The 20,949-nt window shown below is 35.5% G+C and overlaps 1 protein-coding gene across 1 annotated transcript in view; it reads right to left on the minus strand.

Annotated features, from left to right (window-relative positions):
- LRP1B (LDL receptor related protein 1B) overlaps window positions 1-20,949 on the minus strand; it is a gene marked incomplete at both ends in the record, with an annotated part of 1,860,945 nt that overhangs the window by 1,256,416 nt on the left and 583,580 nt on the right. The gene's annotated exons all lie outside the window — the stretch shown is intronic.

The raw sequence follows: 20,949 nt of genomic DNA on the forward strand, positions 1-20,949 counted from the left end.
GCTATGAGATTCTATGATTGTTTTCCTATGAAAACATGGGACATGTTAAAGTATATTGCCTTTTGCAAATCATAAAGGCACCATTTAGTAATTTACTACATCTATGCATTAAACCGTAGTTTTGTAACTTCAAAGAATTAAGTGCTTCTAAAGCATGAGTTGCATATTCTGCTGGCAGTACATAAGCAGTTTCTTAGTAAAGCTCCATAAATCATTGTATTATTGTTATACTCATTTTATAGGCAGCAAAACCAAGGCAGGAAGGAACTGCAAAGGCTCTTACTTCTCAGTCTTGGTCATAATGATTTCCAGGATCTCACAGTATATCCTTCAGTACCCAGGTAAAATAAAAGAAGTTTCCGTCCATACTACTGAGTATAGAAACTCACAATTTTCTTAGTACTACTAGCATACCCAAAGGAGAAAAAATCGACCTTCTACTCAAATGATGTTTAGCTGAATGGAAAAGACTCTAAAGAAATCAGTTACTGCCCATCATCTTTGCTAGAAGAAAATCTCCCAGAGTACAAAGAATGGCTAGATCAGAAGTCACTGTTTATTCCATTACCTCTATGTATGTATGTACCCAAAGTCCTAGTCATTAGTACTGATTACTGAGTTCATAAGTGAAATATGAGAAATGTTCCCAATTTATACATACTCAAAAGCTATGGTGGAAAAATGAAAAATTCTAAAACTAAAGTATTTTATTTTGGAACTCAGATTCATTTACTTCAATGCCCTATTGACTGATGTAATTTTAGATTGTAATGGGAAGAACAAAGTACACCCTGCCTAAAGAAGTAATAAGTAAGGGACATTTTGAAATAGAAGCCCTAGAGACAAGAAGGAACTTAGGTAAAGGTTTCTGTGTATGTGTGAAAGTAGCCATAAGTAAAATGAACCAGTGTGTTGAAATGTAATTCTGCAATTCCCAGGGCAACATCTTGGGGAACTAAGTTTGCAAGCAATACACCTGAGATACATGTTGGTGTGAGTTTCCAGAAAACCCAGATCAGTCCCAAGAGACCCTTTTTATGGTGTAGTCATGAAATAATGTAGGTTATTTATTATGAGGCTAATCAGTGGCATTCTGAATATTAACCAGAAACCAAACTATTTTGGACCTATCTATAGATACGTCAATTTTTTCCTTCCATGGATGCCATTTTACTTACTCTTCCTGTTTTTAAATATAGCTGGGCCCACTTATCCCAGTACAAGCAGAACAGATTCAGAGAATAATAACTCATTGAAATTGAGGCAGTTACGGTCACATTTGTACTCCCTGAAGCTGGCAGTTTCATTCTCTTGAGACAGGTCCATTTATCACATTCACAACCATAGTAAAATGAAATCATCAACTAAAGAGACTCTGGCTCACTCAGTTTCCTCCAGGAAAGCCACCAAACATTTTGAATATTTAAATAGAGGATTTCCAGCCTGTTTTCTTGAGAGAAAGCAGAAATCCGAGAGAAGTTGATGGACAGAGTCAAGATATTTCATGGTACATTCAGAGCTCAGAACAATACAAGTCCTTAAAGACTGCATTAATATGGTTATATACGAACTGATAAATTAAAACCTGGATGGTGGAGGGTTAGAGAGTAGACTAGCATAAGACAAACTTTGGAAAGCTTTTACATTTCAACTGTGGTCTCACTTGGTGTGTAACTCTAGTTTTGGTCTCTATGCATCCTTCTTTCCCTGCCAAAAACAAAACTAAACTAAAATAATAAGTCATTTTGTTGTTGCTTTAACAATTATAAACTCAAGACTATTCACTGCATGCTTTGTTTTTGTTTCCACATATAATACACACATTATCCTCATAATCTCTTCTGTATGAACCTTAAATGGATTGCCTTCATTGGACAATTAGAATTAATGAGAATTTGAAATGGTATTGAATTAAGTCATTTTCTTCCTCTAAGACTTGTTGTTTGCTTAAGTGTATTCTTAATCTCATGGGAAAAATAAATCAGCTTTTACAGTAGGTTTTGCTTCCTTCTCTTTAATGTTTCTATTTCAGAAATAGGAAACATTGTACTTTGTCACCAAATTCCTTTGGCTTTGTGCAACTGTGTTCAAGATATTTTGCCTAGGAATCCTCAATTACTTTCCACAACTTCAATTAGAAATTGCAAAGTTTAAAAATTTATTATTTCTAGGTACTAATTTAGACACACTGTTTATGCAATATGTACATAAACAGTTTTTGAAGGTAAAATAAATTCACATGGATATACTATGGACAGACTTGATCATTTCTCCTGCATTAGATGAACATGGCAAACTATGTCACTGATTAATTACAAAGGCAACTTCTTGGATGTAATTAAACCACACTTTGTAAAGTGCTGTTGACCTTCTTATAATAGAAACATAGAAATGTGTATTCTCTACATAACATGACTTACTTAATAAGCATTTTTATACTTATACCCACATAGAATATTCTGTCGTGGACTAAAAATGTGGAAATTAATTTGATGTCTATGAATAATGCCCCAAATATGTCAGGACAAACCTGGGTTATCTTCAACTAAGAGTCTTCCTGCTTTCTAGTCCCGAGTTGGTTCTGACTAATGCTTAGACCTTTTGAAAGACCATATAAAAATAAATGGGAACATCAAGAGCAGTACACTACGTAAGCAAACACAAGTCACTTCTGTTAAGGATTTTCTAAACGTCAAGTCAACCTTAAACACAATAGACTGCACAAAACCTCACTGCCAAGCAAACACCACTGAGTTTTGAAAATAAGACATTTGTTGTTTATACTAAAGTCACTGAAGTTTCACAGATAAACAGAAGGACTTGCTCTCCAGATTTCACTGATGCTTATCAAAATGGGAGAAGGCAGTGATTACACATTGGAATGTAAAAAGATTAGCTTTGGGGCTCCCAGAGTACATATCAACTCATCAGGAATGACTGTTAATTGGTTACTGTAATGTTCCTGCTCAAATGCTAACACGGCTCCCCTAAAATGTACCAGGTATTATAATAAATGTACACGTGTCATGAAACTGAGAACTGATAATGGTCATGGAAGGCATGCTACTCGGTGTCTCCAACAAGCACCATATGCAAATGAGGCTTTTTATTTTGCAGGCTGAAGTACTCTCTACGAACTTTCACAAACATTTATTTTCCCCTCTCCACTGAAACCTCTCAGTTATCTCACTAATAATGCTCCCAATAATAGAAAATATTTCTACTGATCAGGACAATCTGGGATCTCTAGCTCATCTACTTCCATGGGAGAATTGTTTGAAAACAATTTTACCCTCTCTAATACACTTTAAGCTACCCACATAACTTTGCCCATCTCATTTCTTGGCTTGTAGTTTTATTTTTCCAATCCATGCAGATATTGATTATCTACTATTTTTCACATCAAAACATCTATCTGGGTGGGTGGATGGCTTAACCTTAAAATAGTAACTAAGTAAAATATCTTCAAGGGAGAGAGAAAGCAAATGAGTTCATTTTCAAGTTCAACCAAATAGCAAGCAGTTTAAAATAGCTTTCCCTAAAACATGAAATATTTCTTTAAAAATAATCTATTCACACACAAAAAAAATGGGTCTGAAAAATAACCTTCTTCTTTAACACTAGGCTATAGATAATTACAATGCTTCAACCCTCCAAGGAGTCTCTAGCCTTTAATTCATATGCTTGGCATATCATGTCTTTATAATGACATTCAGAGACACTAAGTTCAGCAGTTTTTCCCTTTCCTTTGTCATTCATTACATTCCAAACATTTGTGTCCTACAATCTATGTAGGGCAACGGGCTTTATAACTATTCTGAGCTCTGTAAAGCCAAATATGACTATACTATAGCAATTTGCTTTACATTTTAAATATTTCATCACTTGATTTGCTAGCAAAATTTTTACCAAAAGGATGGTTCACGATAATGAAATGGTACGGAAAATATGTATTAAAGTCACTGTCATAAAGTTTCTGATTTAGAAAAACAACGTTAAATATGAACTACATTTATTCCTCTTTTTCCCCAAAGAGAAATCTAAGAATTAAAATATGTTCTGGCATGAAAGGTGAGATTTCCTCATAGACTCATCTCAGAAGTTATCACAGTAAGCTTTTTAAAATGGCCTTTATCTAAGAAGTAAGGTTATATTCCTATCTTCATTGATTTCATTTCCCATGCCTCAGTGGTACTGACCAGTTGAGGCAATGACAGGGTCTTTGCGTTCAAGAATTAACTTAAAGTAACCTGAAGGAAAACAAAGGAATTAATAGGACCCATAAGTGTTGATGCTGCTCTGTGTGTTGTCATTGTGGGTAATGTTGTGTGGTGTTGTTTTGCTGTGCTGCTTATGCAGTGTTGTGGTTTGGCTATATTGTTTCTAGTATGAGTAGACAGTGTATAAAAATTGATAGTGACACTTGCAAAGAGATGTGCCAATTTTACCTGAGAGAAAATTAGAACTAACTAATCCTCAACAAGAAAGCAGGTACATAGGGACTTCCCTGGTGGTCCAGTGTGTAAGATTCTGCACTCCCAATGCAGGGGGCCTGGGTGCTGTGATCCCTGGTCAGGGAACTAGATCCCACATGCATGTCACAACTAAGAGTTCACATGCCACAACTAAGAAGTCCGCATGCCACAACTAAACAGGCCACAGTGGGGATCCCACATGCTGCAACTAAGACCCAGAACAACAGGAAGGAAGGAAGGAAGGAAGGAAAGAAGGAAGGAAGGAAGGAAGGAAGGAAGGGAGGGAGGGAGGGAGGGAGAGAAAGAAAGAGGGGGAGAGAGAGAGCAAGAGAGAGAGAAGGACAGAGAAAGAAAGAGAGAAATAGAGAGAGAAAGAAAGAGGGAAGGAAGGAGGGAGGGAAGAAAGGAAGGAAGGAAGGAGGGAGGGAGGGCGCAGGTACATAGGCTCTGAACTCTTATCATGAACACAGTATTTGAAGTTTGCTTTTTTTTTGTTTCCTGCAAATTTTGTTTTGGGAAGGTTGAAAGATGAAATATACCACAGGTGTTAAAGAACTGTGAAAATCTTTTAAGTAAAATCCAATTGCTCAACAAAGGAAATTTAGCAAACATTTAATGAAGCATTTTCAGAAAAATTACTTTGAGGATTCTGACCTAAAGCAATATCTGAAACCTTGATCATAACCTGTCAACAATAAATAATCACTTTTATAAACTCCAGTCAAGTGAATTTCTAATGTCAGACAGTTTGGAGAAAAGAAGACATTTTTAACTTAAGAATTATATGGAAATTAGAAATAGGTAGTAAGCTGAATACAAATGAACACAGAAAATGATAACAGGCTGGTAAATATGGCAAACACTTGTAAGGAGAGAAAAAATCATAACCACAGACCCAGGGGTTACAAACAGAGGTACTGAACAAGACGGTGCTTGGAGTAATACAAGAGGATTTGCTCATGGCCAAATAAATGAAATACCAATATTCAAGTGGTGGAAGAAACAGGAGACAAAGAAATAACAGGAGACCTAAGAGGACCAGCATAAGAAAAATCAGTAGGGAGTTTAAAAGAATAAGACAGAAATAAAACTATTGTTATCAATGCTGTTGACTCTGATAAATCTTTACCTAAAAATATTGTCTTTTCCTTTTTATATCAGACATATAGACAAATATAGATCAATCAAAATGCTTTCAAGTAAAATCTAAGAATATTATGAGGTTAGGCTTTTTGAACAGGTTAAGTCATTACAGAAAATTTTTGTGCCTACAGATGAGGATACATTTGGGATGGATTAGCCAAGTGATTAGATAAAAGAAAGGTGAGATGAGAGTGTCTTTCCTTAATGTTTCTTAGAGAACAGAATGGGACCAGATTTGGTAATAGGAGAGCCATGTTAGGTAAAGGACAAATGATGCAAAAATTGACAATGCTAATTTATGCAAAGAGGACGCAACCCATTCCTATTATATCCACAAAGAATAGTTCAGAATTTAGAGAAGCAAAGTCTGTCAAGTGTTTACAAAATTTAGTAATATATAATATAAAGTATATATATAAAGTATAATATATGTATATTTTAATAACGGAAAGTTTTATAATCCAAACCACCAACAGCTAAAGCTTCAGCGTTCACACACTCAGGCACACATAGACAAACGCACACAACTGCTATGGAGAGTGCAACAAGATATAAGGCAAGTCAGATGATTTAGACACAGGTAATGTTAAAATTAAGGCAAAATTCTACATCATGGATAAACTTTGAGGACATGCTAAGTGAAATAAGCCCGTCACAAAAAGACAAATACGATACGAGTCCACCTACGTAAGGTACCTACAGTAGTCAAATTCATAGAAACAGAAAGTAAAATGCTGGTTACCAAGGGCTGGGGTGGGCCGGGGGGAGGAGGAAAAGGAGAGTTGTTTAATGGGTTCAGAGTTTCCATTGTAATATGGAAAAGTTCTGGAGATCTGTTTCACAACAATGTGAATCTACTTACCACTGAACTGTACACCTAAAAATGGTTAAGATGGTCAATTAAGATGTTTTGGGGGTTTTTTTTGTTTTGTTTTGTTTTTTTGCAGTACGCGGCCTCTCACTGTTGTGGCCTCTCCCGTTGCGGAGCACAGGCTCCGGACGCGCAGGCTCAGCGGCCATGGCTCACGGGCCCAGCCGCCCCGCGACATGTGGGATCTTCCCGGACTGGGGCACGAACCTGTGTCCCCTGCATCGGCAGGCAGACTCTCAACCACTGCGCCACCAGGAAAGCCCTAAGATGATTTCTTAAATCACATTTTTTTTTAAAGTTAAAAAAACTTTCGACCAAATTACAAAATTAGTGAAATTTCATTGATGTGTGTGTCTTCTCTCTTTTCCACCCACAACCTCTGCTATTCCCTGCAATAGGCACTTAGATTCCCAACCCCTAATTCATCCTTTGGCTCACAGCCTTTCTGGTTCCATCAAGGCCTCTCCGCTCTCTGGAAAGTCCCCTGGGATAAACCTCTACTCCAATTTCCCACTACAATCCTTTGCCTTGAGTACAATTCTCTTGTAAACTGATAATCTAATGATTTTTAAGGTACTTATTCTAAAATATGTTTCCTATACTATTTATGCTACAATAAATTCTAAATTGGTTACTCTTTAATTGAATACACCTGTCACAAAGGATTCTTGTAGGAGGTACCCATACCCAAAGCAAAACAACTCAAGTTGACAGAAAACAGGCAGTGGGGAAGTGCTTGTGAGCATTCCACAATACTGAGCATGTGCAAAGATGAGGTGAGACTGGGGGAAGAGTTGGTCAGTTTATTTGGAGGAGAAAGGATTTTAAGTTAGACACCCTACTTTGTAGGGGTTAGAAGTTGAAGGCATGCTAGCCATATACCTTCTAAATGTGCATGTGTGTGTGTGTGTGTGTGTGTGTTTACCTTCCTGGATAGCCCAGAGGAGCTACTCTTAACCAGTAATTCTGAAGATAAAATAATTTAACTATAATACCAGGAACTCCTTTCCAAACTAGCAGATAAATACCAAGATATTTTAAGAGAAATGTTGTCCAGTCTACTATTCGAAGCAAACAACTTTAAAAGGGGCTGTGATATAACATAAAATGCATCTCAGGAAGTAATCATATCCTGGAAATAGAATTGTCAGGTTAAATCATTAAACCTTTTCAGTTCATGGTATACTTTTTCATTTCTTTTTTTTTTTAAATGAGATGTGGGATGTGAATAAAAATGTCTGGTGTAGATCCTTTTAATTTATCAAGATCCCTTTATTTTTGTATCATAAACATATCTAAACTATACAGAGTAAAATATTAAAAGCCTTCAAAACCAATAGTGCTACCACTTTTGGATAGATTTTTACCATCAACGATGGTCTTACTAAAATATCCAATTTTTTCCTTATAATATTACTTAGCTTTTTATTATCTTGTAGAACTATGGAGGGATTATAAAAATAAAATGAAAGGCTGGACTCTATCAGACTAGAGATAGCTTTGGCCTAGCACAAGCTGTGCCTTGAAATAAATCTAAAGCATTTTATGGTTAAACCAGCAAGAAAGCAGTTTAATTTCCCATTATATCACAGTTTAGTGCAGTCTAGAACAAATGAAGTGATTGAAAATTTTAGCTATATGATGATATTTATTTTCACACTTCACAAACACACATGCTCAAATGCCATTGACAAATTCCAAGTACACATTAAACAGAGACAGGGAGAAGAAATGGTTGTGTTAGGCAGACTGTAAGCGAAAACTATTTGCAAAAACAGCATGTAAAGGAGCTCATTCTGCAACACACACCTACAAATGTTTGTACATTAGAAAGAAAATGTGTAATTAGCAACAAACATGCAAAAAGCTTGGACTATACAGAAAAGAAAATATGTGATTATTTTTGCCTTATCAGCAAAAATTATCTGTGTCATTTAAACTTTTTCCCTGAATCTAGCAGACTAAGAGATACTGAATAATTTAAATTATGCTAGTCAATAGTCTACTACATAAGGCAATTGACAATTAATGCCAAAAGCCAGCATCATATATCTGAAAAAGTACCTGCTTTGGGGATAGACATAGCCTTACATCCTAAGTGTGCTACTTTCTATAAATAGAGCTTCTGAGTCTTTTTTTAAGCAGGATAAGGTCTATTTCAAATAACTGTTATGAAGAAAAATTTTAAAGAGCATCTATAAACCAACTAGAGAGGGTCTGGTGTTATTAGTTTCTCAATAAATATTAATATCCTTTCCTTCTCCAATTAGATTATTCTTTGAATAATGTGAAATTTCTCTCCCTTTAAACATAGTATACCAAAATACACACTGAAATGTCTCTACATTTTTCTCCTCATTTCAGGATAATTCATTTCTGAAAACCTAGGGGTAATTATTGGAATTTGAAAACACAATTACCACTGAGATTAACGGGACATAATTACTTCAACAGTTAAAACACATGTGGGGTACTTAATGCTCATATAATTAGAATGTATAACAAAAGAGAAAAAATAAATTAATGAAAATAATAAGTGATGTGTTATCACTATTATAAACTGAGTTATAAGCAGTAGTTTTTGATAACAAAGTTTAAATCATAAAACACTAAATATACACCAAGATTTCTTTCCTTTCTCTATGCTCAGTTGTTTACAAGATGTGCGAAACCCAAATTGGTCCTCTAAATGCTAATACCTTGTTAAACCAAAATAGGTGTATTAAACTCATTAAGTTGGCTTATCTTCTAATTTGACCAGAAGTATCCAATAAATCTCTTTTCTATAGACTGTCTTTCTTTCTTTATGGAGAAAAAATATATAATTTCTCTCAGGATACTTTCTTGTCCAAACAGTGACAATTCTTGTCCAAATATGTCCACAATATCCCAAGGGACAAAGCTGTCAAAATGTGCTTTCATTAACCCCTTCCTTTGGCCTGGCTGATTCCCCCTTCCCAACCACACCTGAGAATAGTGAAAAAGACACAGAAGCAAGAATAAAATTGAGTATTATATGTAAAAGAAAGTTCTTAACTTGATTTTAACTCAGTTTCATGTCTCAGACACAATCTGGTAATTATTGATCACGGAACTTAATTATTAAATATATAATTTTGCCCACTGTTTATAATAAAGTAAGCATATTCTGGCTTCTAGGTAGAGGTAGTTGAAGGCTCCTCTTCATTTTTTTTTTTTAAAGAAGATACAAAGGCCTAGAAAATATAACTTGATAGTGGCCCATGATCAGAGAGCTAGGGAGAGAACTGAAACTACAGCTATGTCCTTTTGCTCAGTTTATTTCAATGTCTCAGTCACTAAATTAATTGAACTGGGAACAAAGTAACATACTGAAACTCACTCAAGCTACTTTGTATCATAATGTTCACAACTAACATACATTTATAGGGGTTGTTCTAGTGCCTCCCTCAGAGTGGGTTAAAGGGAATGAGAATACCCTGCATTTGATACTGTCTCCCTTGTGGGCTTCAATTTCTTCATATGAAAACTGGTCTTCTAGGTTTACTGAAAGAATGTAAGTGTGCCACTAGCACTGTGTTTGCCACAGGTAGGTGCATAGTGTAGGCTAGTTCTTCTCTCTCCATTGTGGAAATGAAATCACTCAGTGAACAAATATATTTTCATTATTTCATATGTTATTTTAAAGTGTGTAGATAGTAAGACCTTATTCAGTAATTATGTGGTTACGTTTCTGGAGGTGGAGAGGGACTTAATTTTTCGTGCCATTTGAGGGGTAAATGGAGGCACAAGATAAAGACAACAGACCTGTATGGGAATTGAACCTGCGACCTGAGTCATATCAGAAAAGTTTTTCAATACATTTAGCCACCTAAACACAAGTAGCCATGTTAAAACATTCTCTGACTTTATTTTAAATGATGATTTTGAAGACAGGTATATACTAAATGAGCTTGGACCATCTCATTACCAAATAAATACACTTTTTGCTAGTTGCTTAATTTTGTAAGTGGGACTCCGTTGTAATATTGGATAATGAATTAGCAAAAATGGACAAAAACAGGATGACAGCTAAAAGTTTAATCCTCCAAACCTCTTTTTTTTTTTTTTTTCAAATATGGCTATCTGGATGAAAATCTTCCTTAAATGAATTATATACTTTTTCTTAAAACTGATCAAACTAAAGAACCTAATATAACATTTCCTTAATGACCTGTGGCCATCAGGAGTACCAATTAGTGCATGGTGATGCTCTTAGAGATTATAAAAGTTTGTAGGTCTGTTTACCCTTATTAAATGGCTCAGTTCTTGTGCTTTTTGAGTTTCTGTGTGGGCTTTTTATAGATTTTCTGTCAGCAACGTTGTTGTCACTTTTCACTGCTATCATTGTGCTGGTCCTAACAGCCCCAATCCCTTTTCTAATTTGCTGCCTCCTAATAGGCAGTGGTTTTGGCAAGCAGATCAGTTACCTTGTTAAAATTGTCAGTAAAATCAGATTTTGTAGATTCTAAGGCAACACTCATAAGAGAAAAAATGCATTTGCTTTGTTGCATGGACTTTGTGGGTTGTAATTGATTGTGCATGTTTTATTGTTTAAATCTTGCTTCTCAGCTCTGTCAAGAGAGGTAGGCTGCCAGACAGCTGAATCCTGAGAAGGTGGGGTGTTAACTGTCTATTAAATTAAGTAGAGAGGTTGCCACATCTAGATCAGGTATGTTATGCAGACAGGTTAAGTCATGTCTGGAAAAGGTGGGGTGCACATCTGGAAAGAGGCAATAAAGGTTTTCAAAGTTAAACATTATCATTAAAATAAAGAACACTCTGAAATTTGATGTAAAGGTCACTAAATTGCACAAGTTGTTGAATCTGAAAAATATTGCCGTATTCCATGTTATTCTTACATCACCTAAATGTCTGTTTTGGAATGGAATGGCTTATATTGGCAGCTTATTCACTGCAACCTATCCTGTTTGCAAATGTAGGGGGAAAAAAAATCACGGTTATTTTTAGTTGATTCCATCCAGGCAGGAAAGTGTCCCACTATTTCACAGCCTAAAACAAACAAGTATTGGTGATGGTCTCATTATAAATTACTTTCCATGGGGCATAATGAGTTGTTGTTGTTTTTTAAGAGACTTAGATACATGAGACATATGAACTAAATTGTGTTTGCCTGATATAAGCTGAATTTAAAGCTCTTGCAGAGATTACCACACTTTTAATAGCTTCGCCTATTCCTTTGTGTCACAAAGGCTGAATTTTTAAAACTTTTGAACAGCAAAAGCAATTTATACATATAAAAATACTTGGAGTGCCCTAGGGGCTGTTCATGTTGCGGAGAGTTGAAAGAAGAGTTTGACTTTAAGTTTAAAGCTGCAAACATTTATTGCCTAAATGCGGATGTCATTCTGAATTAAGCCTCAAACTTCTTTTTTTTAATAGGCAAGCAAGGGTATCATTTCTAAGATGAGCTATAAAAGAAGGTAGCAAGGCCCCAGTTACTTGTATTCATCAGAGAATTTTTTCTCCCTAAAGAGAATGGATTTCAACTGACGATTCCTGTTCTCCTTCTAATTCAGGCACTTGTGTTCCTCTTCCCTGAATCCCCTAACCATTTCAATCAGAAGAGAGATTTTATTTTCCCTCCTGCTGCTACCAGATATGTCGGGCAGCTGATGTAAAATCATTGCCACATGGCAGCAACTGCTCAGAGCTGCACTTCCCTAACTCATGAGTCAAGGACACCAACTAAATGTTATAAAAATCCTTTTCAAGGCTCCTATACCTCTTGTCTCTCCCTTCACACCCTGTGTTGTTACACAAACATATCCCTTTTAAAAGCCTTTGACAGTTCTTTCTCCTTTCTCTACCTGTTTGGCTGTTTATGAAGCCTGAGCCACAGCAAATATCTTGACTCATCCCACCTTGGTCCCCCGTATGTGGTTCTCCAAAGTCAAGAAGATAGAGGATTAATCTGAGGCAGTTGCAAAAAGTGTGTCATTAGTATCACCTCGTGCCCTTTGCTCCCCTCTCTCTTGCTTCCTAATCACTCCAAATCTTCATGTAGCTTCCTGCCTTTCCCAGCCTCCTAAAAACAGCTTTCCACCCGGGCTTCCCCCATTAGGAAAGATCTAAATGTCTTAAGACACTACCTTCTATCAAAAATTTGGTTTTGGTTCTCATTTCTTCAGGCCTATGATGTGTCTATTCACTGACAAGGGAACAGAAAAAAAAATCAACTAATTATTATATGTTAAAAGAGAAAATAGATTTTTATGTCACCACTCCCAGGTAATGCAGATGTGCTATAGCAGGGGTTACCTAGCAATGTAATATTTTAATTAAGGCTCTGATCAGGGAGGACATTTTTAAGGTCACTGGCAAGCCACTGCTGCAGAGTGGGGTGTGTGTGTGTGTCCCCATGTACGTCTCTGTGTGAGGTAGCTGACATGAGGCAATTCGGGTAGACAGATCTAAATGTAGTTTGCAATTCATGCAGCATAAATGTAGACTTTATTTTAAAATACAGATCATGGTTTTATATGAATGATAAAGTCCATAAAAAATACTGACTACATCATTTTGTCTTTTGTACTTTTTCTGTAAGAGCATTTGAGATACAATATCCATCTGTTGTTTAGCTAGCTCTATCTACATCAGTACTAGAACTGATAGCAAGGATGTCTGAAAAGAAATACATAATCCACAATCTAATAGTGACCCAAATTTTCAGGGTCTATGTAGACTTATGAAAAAGTTTCACTCTTAAATTGCATGACCTGAATTCCATAACAACTCGGTCACAACTTCCCCCTGAAGGAATTCTCTGATGCCCTGCTGCTTACCTCAACCACATATCCTACCCTCTTCCCACCAACAGTGGGGAGTCTCTATTCTCTGAGTGTGGTTCTCTTTTCTCCAACCACTCATTCATGTGTTTCATACTCATCAGTTTATGTTGCCTTCTTGCATCTGACTTATAAGCCTCCTGAAGACAAGGTTTCTATTCAATTTATCTTAAAGCATTGCAAGATAGGCATGGTATAGTGTGTGTGAGTGTGAGAGTGTGTGTGTGTGTGTGTGTGTGTGTGTGTGTGTGTGTGTAATACTGTGCCCTAGGACTTGCAAAGGTATAAATTGTGGAGGGAAGACTCATTAAAAATGTACTAAGAGATACTATTACTTTTAATTCTGTTTCATGAAATTTCTTTATTCCTCCCGTGCAAGCCCACTTTGGAGATCCCATACTAGATTTTACTCCCATAATTAGAAACTGCTTTTATAAGTAGGAAGAATCCTTGGTCCTTTGGAGCATATTATAGTGTTCAAGAAAAACCTATTTAAATCAAGCAACTTGTCTCATAGACGAGTCATTTTATTTCCAGAGTGTATAACAGGGAAATCCTTTAAAATCCTCAAAAGAGAGTCTCCTTTATCCTTATAATTCGAGTGTTACTACTATATATACATGTTACAAAGTCAATTCAGGACAAGTTTTCTGAGTTAACTTCTGCCAAAGTATGTGAAACAAGAAAATTTGCTGTTGTACAAACTCTAGAGAGCAGACAACATAAGACCAGATAACAGTATTTCTGCAAATGGAAATTATTAGGGATTTCAGAGGGTGAAGGAAATTTTACATTCTAGGGAATCAGTGAAACCCTTAGGGCCTTTTTAAAGAGAAAAGCATATAAGATACCTGGCTGAGTGCAAGATAAACAATCCTCAGTGTATTCCTGCCAGGGGAACATTTCATTTGATTCTTCATATAGATACATATATACTATATATATAATATATATGTATACACATATATATTTTTTCCTGATAAGAAATGTGTTTATATTATTTCCATTAAAAAAATCTTTGGGGCTTCCCTGGTGATGCAGTGGTTAAGAATCTGCCTGCCAATGCGAGGGACACAGGTTCGAGCCCTGGTCCAGGAAGATCCCACATGCTGCAGAGCAACTAAGCCTGTGCGCCACCACTACTGAGAGCCTGTGAGCCACAACTACTGAAGCCTGCATACCTAAAGCCTGTGCTCCACAACAAGAGAAGCCACCTCAATGAGAAGCCCGTGCACCGCAACAAAGAGTAGCCCCCGCTCGCCGCAACTAGAGAAAGCCCGTGTGCAGCAACGAAGACCCAATTCAGCCAAAAATAAATAAATAAAAATTTAAAAATGAATAAAAAAACAAATCTTTGGCCCAAATGAGGTGTTTTGAATCTTTTCCTTAAGAAACATGTCTCATTTTCTTACATCTGGAAATAGAAGAAAATGATCACTTGGGGTGGGAGATGGTGAATAAGATGAGAGTAAGTCTTAGTAATTCTACAGAGAGATTAACCTCGTTGATAAATCAAAAGCACTGAGCAAAACACTAAGAATATACACATTTTTATAGATACAGAATTGAAGCTTCCATGATGTCCCAAAGGTTTCCTCAACTCTAGCATTGACTTAAAACTCAGAGAAATGCTAATGAAAAAAGGAATTGTACTTTTCTCCTATATATCTAGCCAACACAAAGACTTATGATCAGACTAATTTGAGTTACAGACGACCAATTTAAAAAGTGTAATTACAAAGTGATATTTCTGAAAGAAGAGCAGTTTTCGATTTGTCCTAATTGTCATTTCAGTGACTACACTGATCAGATAGCCAGTAATTTCTTGCTTTAGAAATTTAAACAAAGTTACCTTATTTTAATTGGATTGAAGCCAAAAATAAATAAAATGGTAAATATTTAATTTCTAGATTGTTTACCATGTTGATATCATATAGGCAGCACACAATCTTAAACATGAACCGGAAGAAATGTACATAATCCTATTGTCAAGAATATCTCTAGATTTAAACATCCTGTTTATATAAATTTCCTGTTTATATAAAGATTTTTTACCTCATTCTAATGAACTATGAATAAGATTTAAAAATCATTTTGTGTTCTCTTAATATAGAGTATTTTTAAAATCCTAATTCACGGAAGATGTAGTAGTACAAACAACTGAAGCAAAATATGGAATGCCAACAAAGGAACATATACTTACCTATTTCATTAAATTTTACAGAGGATAGAATTACAAATATTAACTTTAAAAAATAAAATTGGAAGACAAAATATCAGTACATTAGTAACACTGCTTTGTGAAACTTTTGTGAAACTTTCCTTTTAGTTACAGATATCTACTGAAAATATACCCAAGTATTGTCAGGATCACAGTGTAAAATATGTTTCTTACTGAGGGTCACAATCAATGTTTAAGAGTCACTTTAATTATGTTACAATGTAACATACTTTCAATATGCTGATTTCTAGACTTGTTTACATGAAATTCTATAATGAGGTGGGAAAATGACCAAGTCGCCTTCATATATTAGACATTTGTAAACAATGAGACAACAGTCTATCAGCTTTGTAATTTAAGTGTTAACTGTCTTTGGCAGAAAAGAGATATTATACTAAGCAGAAAAATACGACAGGCTTTTGAAATGTAGGATTTGTTTTGTTACTCATAAACTATCATTCTTTTATTTAACGCTTTGACAAACTGGAAAAAGAATTAGGAAAATTCTGCAGATAATATGACTCACATCTTTCATCAATTTCTCTAAGCATCTGCTACTTAAGGGCCATATGGTTAAACAGAATTCAGAGGTTCCCATTGCCATCACAGCACTGGAAAAGCATCAAATTCATGAAAATACGTTATTTAAGTGCTTTACATATATTAGAAACTTTAGTTCATATCAGAAGAACATCTAGTGTTGCATGGTAAGCACTAGGAATACTTGAAGATTAAACTAGTCACTGAAAGTTAATCAAAATTTATCAGTATCCTTTTAGAAGATAATTGGAGTGATAAATAAGTTATAACTCAAACATTGCTTGAATCCAACTATGGACAATCTATATTTATTGTAGTGGTCAGGAAAAAATATACTACAGGTACCATTTTATTATTTATGGGGTTATATTAATTTTTTAACTGAACACTGGTTTCCCATACTTCTAAATGGAGAACTATCAACAAGCATATGCAGAAAGAGTTGCATGTTTTCATATGCAAAAATGACTGCATTTTCCTGACTTCCCAAATCATAGAGAATAGAAATTTATACAGTGAGCTATGACAAAACATTCGTTTATCTTATCAGTTTTATTATATATATGTGTGTGTGTGTATTATCTAAGATATTGTTATTGGCTACTCCAACCCTTCTCTAGGGTATCTGTATCTTAGTCAATTTAGTCTAAAGGAAAATAATGACAAAGTTGATTTTATTCAACCAATAACTATACCTTAAAGGCATTATAATTTTAGTATTATTATTAAAAATGAAAAAAAAATGTTTGGAGTTGGAGTGAGACTCAAACAGGATCCTGAATTGAATTTCTTAAAAAAAAAAAGAACTTGATAAAATTGTGAGAACTTATATTCGTCATAAAAAATGAGAAGAGTTTGCTCTTTTTAAATTACTGTAGTTTTTGTTCTGAAAAGCCCAAACAAAACTGATCTGATCAAAAGTCAAAAGATGAGATAAATTTGGCCAGACGGATGGATAGATTCAACCACACATTCATACTGACCTTCTTTCTCTATCAGATAATATAGAGAATTAATAATAATAATGGCACAATAATTCCTAAAGCACATTCCACATAACCACAGATGAGCTGTTGATCTAAAGTAATTGTGATGAACTTAATTACATTCTAGATTTAAAAGTCTTGTCGACAAATTTCATCACTTAAAAAGGATTATAATTATGTCCCTCTGTAGGAATTTAACTTCCTTTCACTGAGGAGACCATAATGCAAACCACATAAAACATATAACTTAGATACAACATACAGACATAAGTGCAGATGTAATGCCAAATGAGATGCTCATAATAAGGCCAAAGGAATGTAATATATGCCTCTAAGGAATAAACATTTGGAACATTACTTAATCCATGTTTTAAATGAATCCTAGGTAAAGGGAAAAATATTATGAAGGGTTATTTTATGAATACTTTACTAGTTATCTCTCTGTGTATTATATGCTATATGTATCCATCCATCCAAATAAGTGACTCTACCATTATTATAGAAACTTTCGTTGACCCAAAGTGATGCAGATGCAAATTTCTCTCCCATTGTCAATGTCAATCATATCAATAGGAGACAAAATCCACACAACATTTCTTGGGTCTTTCCTCTACTTTATTGTTTCCAATACCACTCTGCCAGTTCCAGCTCTTCCATCCCCATCATAATCCAGCACAAACTCCTGTCTCAGGTCTTTCTCTTCTCTATTTTTTTTTTTTTTAATGGAAACTCAGTTGACTGATATAACTAAACCACAACTAAGGCACTCTCCTCCCAGTGGCCTTTCCAATTAAGTGTAACCTTCTCTCCTTTACAACAGTGTCTAACCTGCCCTTCTGGACATAATCACCTCCCAATGTCCAGCTCATACTCCAAACTTCTGATAGAAAGAACTGCTTACAAAACATTTAAACTTTTTTCTTTTTTTTTTTTTGAAAATTGTATGCTTTGCCCAGACTGCATGGGTTCATACTGGAAAGCTTAGTTTGTCAAATCAAATCTGTTCTTAAAATCCCAAATTCCATTTCCTTTATGAAGTTTCTTTCTGAATGCTTTATTACGGTATGAGCTTTTTCTCCTTAAAACCCCACAGTCCTTTTTTTGTACTTCTCCTAAGGTACTTATTGTATTTTAATACAGTGAAGGTACATCATACAGCATTTAAATTATGAACATTCAAATAAACACATCAGCTCTAACATAGGAAAAGGGTTTTGTGTGTTTTTTTTAATTAGTGTCTTATTTTCTGTTTTGCTTTATTTTGTTGTCTGTTTTTGGTATTAAGACCTTATAAGCAACCCAACAACTTATCTGGGACACAACCAAACAAACAGCACTCTGGTGAGGAGACAATGCACTGTACTAGACTTTCTAAAAGACAGTGGGACATGTCACATGTCACAAAGCCATTCACACAGTAATTCATGGGCAATGTATGTAATTTTAAAAGATAAATTTTATGATACACGACTTTCACAGTAATCACTGACTTTGGGACCCAACTAAGAGTCCACTTATTTACAGTCATATACATTTCCATTTCATTACTTTAATGGTCATATAATCAGGAGGATTCATCTTTGAATGCCACTGTGTCCTTAGTAGTACCTTACACATAATTGGCACTTAACACGTATTTTCGTTACTTTGAATAAAAGTAAGCCTTTCTCAAAGGCCACAAAATCTCAAATGGAAAACAACCATGGAGATCAAATAGTTTACTAAATATACTTTAAAAACAATAGTACAAATGGACTATTTTAGAACTTGATTACAGAGCTTATAGGTTTTGAAAAGCTTATATAGTAAAAGAGCTCTTCACCTCTTGCCTTACTTCACTTTCTAAATTGAAAATTCCTTAAGGACAGTAATAAAATCATGTATCTTGTTATCCACTGAATTGCTGTAATACGTCTTGCATTGATCTTGCAAAAGATAACAGCTCTATGACATGCTTTCAGAAAAATCTCAACAATCAAGACTAGGCAAATAAACACCAAAATAATAATAATATTGCAGAAATAATTGGCTATTTAACTGATTGTACCTTTAAAAACTGAGCCTAGTATAGCGGTCTGGTACATGTTCAGTGAACTCAATTTAAATATGGTTGATTGAGTAACAGAAAGATGAAACGAGACACTATGCCTTACAGGGGCATACAGAAGACAGAGAAAACTCCAACACACTTCTTTTCAGCTGCAAAAGTACCACGTACCCCAGAAGGTGAAGAGCACAAGTGAATCGAGAAGCTTGTAACTCAAAAGATAGCTGATCAGACAAAAGCAGATGTGATAGCCACACTAGTAATAGCCTTTCTGGCTGTGGCACTCCCAAATACAAAGGGAAACCAAACCCATAAAAAATCCACTTGCTTTTATTTTGCTCAATTTCCTCCCCCCTTTCTCTCTAACTCTCCCATCAAGTGTTCTAATTTTGGAAAGTCGCTGTTTCAGATTAACTCCACAGAGGGCCGAGTTTTGTCACTCTGCAATCAGCAACTCAAGCAGTCATATCACTTTTGTTCATAGCTACTATGTTACTTCCAAATTGGTCTGGGACATTGAAAAACAGCATTGGAAGTAATGCTCATGAAAAGAAAATGTCCTATTTTCTCTGTGGCTTTTTTAAATTTCCCTGTTCAGCATTTTGATTATCTATTTCATTTCAGATCCATAGCTTGTTTTGCCTCAGAAAAGGATTTCCCTATTGGTTGTGTTGATAAGGCAAATTTTAGGAGGTCGAGGTCCAAAAACTCCCCTGTGAGTGATAAAATCTAACCCTTGGCCACTGCAGGAAGTTTTAAACGTGAACATTACATTTTATTTCAATTGAATTCTCATTTAAACCTTTAGTATAGGATAACTATGGCTGGAGTTTGCAACTATTATAATCAGAATGCTTGGACAGATGGAAATATTTTAGCATTTAATTTGAACCTCTTATTTTACGCTTTGCACAATCTGATCCAGAGAAAAGTGTTACAAAGATACAAGCTATATAAAGGTGAACTACATTAGGGCTCCACCTCGGGTCTGTGTCACATTTAAAGAAACATTAGGCTAGCAATTTAATTTTTTCTTAGTTTCTCAAAGAATAATCTGGGGAATTTTCTATTCATAAAACAAAGTAACCCCCCCTGAAATCTGACTTCCTCATCTCTTTGTAACCCATATGCCTAGAGATGTGCCAAATTCCTTCTCTTGTATCTAAACGTATCTGAACTTTCTAGCCTGAGCCACTTGAGTGATGTATTGCCTACCTTACCCATCCCCCATCCACCTTTTAATCAATTCATTATTGCTTCTCCATAGCAGGTTTCTCATTCCAGTGTAAGTCAACCTTCCCTTTCTAACATCTCTAATTTCCTACTGCACAGTAATCTGATCAATATCACAAAAAAGCAAAAGCCAAGTAGGTAGAAGGTAGGGGAGGCTGATAGGGTATAAGCAATCAATGATCAATTCCTCCCTAACCCCACATCCTTCCCACTTAAATGCTTTGGTTAGAGCCATCTTACTTATGCCTTGGAATCACCTGGAGAACTTTTTTTTTTTTTAAATGCAATGCCCAAGTCCCTCCCTACTCCCCACCCCCAATTAATTATTCTCTGGGGTGGAGCCCAGACAATTTTTAAAATGTAAGAGCCTGTAGATTCCAAGTGAATCTATTGAACAGCCAAAGTTGAGAAACACTAGAATGGTTTGCAGATTTGTTGTGTTCCACAAAGGAGGGCACCAGATTTTTTTTCTAAAGGATTTGCACATAGAGGAATGGTGGTGGCAGTATTGGGGAGAAGAGGGGATGGATGGTGAGTCATAACTGTCCCGGGTGGGCATCTATTGGCATCAGGATTTAAGGTGAATGAGTAAATTAGAGAAATCTG

The sequence above is a fragment of the Hyperoodon ampullatus genome (genome assembly GCF_949752795.1).
Source record: "Hyperoodon ampullatus genome assembly, chromosome: 8".
NCBI classification, from domain to species: domain Eukaryota; kingdom Metazoa; phylum Chordata; class Mammalia; order Artiodactyla; family Ziphiidae; genus Hyperoodon; species Hyperoodon ampullatus.